Raw genomic sequence first — 338 nt, 5'->3', positions numbered from 1 at the left:
AGACACGGTCCTTATTTTTCAAAAAACAAGTAGAAGGAATACTATAAGTTTTATGAATAAAACACTAACACACCATACCGCATACCACATACCACATACCACCACTTCACATCCATCCAATACACGCTAGATCTATGTTGAAATAAACAGCCTTCTTACCAGTTCACAGGCCAACCACTACAACCATGCTCTAATGTTTTATTTGTGTGTTCGGGCTTGTTCGGGCAGCTCGCATCTTGAACCATAACCCGAACGTTCAACTATGGCCAGGTATACCTGGCGCTGTGCGGGTGTGCATGTGTTCGGGTTATATAGGTGGTATAGGTTGGGTAGGGCTG

The sequence above is a fragment of the Nematocida displodere genome (assembly GCF_001642395.1).
Source record: "Nematocida displodere strain JUm2807 chromosome Unknown 4, whole genome shotgun sequence".
Lineage (NCBI taxonomy): Eukaryota > Fungi > Microsporidia > Nematocida > Nematocida displodere.
The sequence above is the reverse complement of the archived record's forward strand: the minus strand, read 5'-3'. Positions refer to the sequence as shown.